At 36.7% G+C, this 2,007-nt stretch overlaps 1 pseudogene; it reads left to right on the top strand.

Annotated features, from left to right (window-relative positions):
* The first annotated feature begins 1,361 nt into the window (after nt 1-1,361).
* LOC105311058 lies at nt 1,362-2,003 on the top strand (annotated as a pseudogene).
* The last annotated feature ends 4 nt before the right edge of the window (nt 2,004-2,007 follow it).

Genomic DNA, 2,007 nt, shown 5'->3' with positions numbered 1-2,007 from the left:
CAGTGAAATTGAGCAGGAAGTGGAAGGTGGGTGACACAGGAAAGTGAAGGGGTGAGCTAGAAAAGATTCAACAGTGTTTGGGGGCATTAGATGGTGTTTGCCAAAGAAATTAGCTTTACAAAGACAACCTTTCAAGAGTAATCTCTTTTTCTTTACAGGGCTTGACACTAGAAATTCATAATATATGTAGTTTTAAAATAAAGACCAATATGAATGGAAATTTTATCTTCCTCTTTGATCATAAAATGAATATATCATTTAAATGACCTTTGACATCTCTAGGAATGGTCCTCCTACGAATGTTGAAAGTAAAGGAAAACAAAACTCAAATGTTCTCTTTGAATCTTATCTCTGAAAGTGGCTAAAAAGTCAGTTTGTAGTCACCTAAAATGTGCCTTGAAAAATGAACTAAATAAAAGACAGGTGACAAATTAACTCTACAAGAATAAAATGTACTGAACAGATAGATCGAGTCAAGGTCAAGTACAAGTATTTATTCTAATTTGCAGGCTTTCGTGGGAGTCAGTTGACAGCACATAAAGTAGCCATTGTCAGAGGTACTTTCTCACTGTGACTGTGTTCTTTATAGATAATATGGTAGGGCTATCACTCAAAGCATTTTGGCCCCAATAGTAGAGAGATGGGATCCAAAGACCTAAATAAACAATTGACCTTCAATGTGACCTTGAGTAAATAATTTTACTTTCTAATCCTTGTCTACAAATCAAGCTAACAAAACTTCTTTAACTTTTTATTATGGTGATTAAATTTTATAGTTAATCTAATATTTGAAATTTTTAATGTGTGTTTAAATTGTACCAGGTATGAAGGATATAAGAAGACATTTCTCCAAAGATATACAAATGTTTAATAAGCTCTTGAAAAGATATTCAATATCATTAGCCATAGGGATACAAATCAAAACCACAATCATATACCACTAATATCTACTAGACTGGCTATAACTAAAAAGACAGATAATAAAAAGTATTAGTGAGGGTGTGGAGAAACTGGAACCCTCATATATCGCTAGTGAGAATGTAAAATGATGCAGTCACTTTAGAAAACAGTCTGGTAGTTCCTCAGAAGGTTAAACAGAGAGTTATCGTATGACCCAGCAATTCTACTCCTAGGTACACATCCAAGAAAAATGAAAAAATATGCTCACACAAAAACTTGTACGTGAATGTATATATCAGCATTATTCATAATAGTCAAAAAAGTAAAAACAACACAAAATCCATCACCGGATGAATGGATAAATAAAATATGGAATATTCTATAATAAAATATTTCAGCCATAGAAAGAAATAAAATATTGATACATGCTACAATATGAATGAACCTTGAAAACATACTGAATGAAAAAAATCAGTCACAGGTTTTTGTGGCACGAGGCAGTGCAGGATGTCCTTCATGGGAACCAGCTCAAGTACTAGAAGTTTTGAGAGATGATGATGCTGTAGATCAGCTTGAAGAACTGTGACCCAAAGGAGAACAAATGCTTCTTGGTTGCATGAAGATTGCATAGTCAGGCTTAAATTCACTCCACACCTCAAGTTCTCCATCTGTGTTCTAGGGGACCAGCAGTGGTGAGGCCAAGCTGTGGCTATTCCCCACATGGACATCAAGGCACTGAAGAAACTCAGCAAAACTAAGAAATTGGTCAAGAAGCTGGCCAAGAAGTGTGATGCCTTTTTGGCCTCAGAGTCTCTGATTAAGCAGATCTCATGAATCCTGGGCCCAGGCCTGAAAAAGGGTGGCAAGTTTCCTTTCTTCCTGCCCCACAATGAGAACATGGTGGCCAAAGTCAATGAAGTGAAATCTATAATCAAGTTCCAGATGAAGATGTTGCGCTGGCAGTAGCTGTTGGCCGCATGAAGATTGCAGATGATGAGCTTGTGTACAACATCCACTTAGCTGTCGATTTCCTGGTGTCATTGCTCAAAAAGAGCTGGCAGAACATCTAGGTTTTATATATCAAGAGCACCATGGGCAAGCCCCAGC

Source organism: Pteropus vampyrus, unplaced genomic scaffold (genome assembly GCF_000151845.1).
Source record: "Pteropus vampyrus isolate Shadow unplaced genomic scaffold, Pvam_2.0 Scaffold23237, whole genome shotgun sequence".
NCBI lineage: Eukaryota > Metazoa > Chordata > Mammalia > Chiroptera > Pteropodidae > Pteropus > Pteropus vampyrus.
The sequence above is the reverse complement of the archived record's forward strand: the minus strand, read 5'-3'. Positions and strand labels throughout refer to the sequence as shown.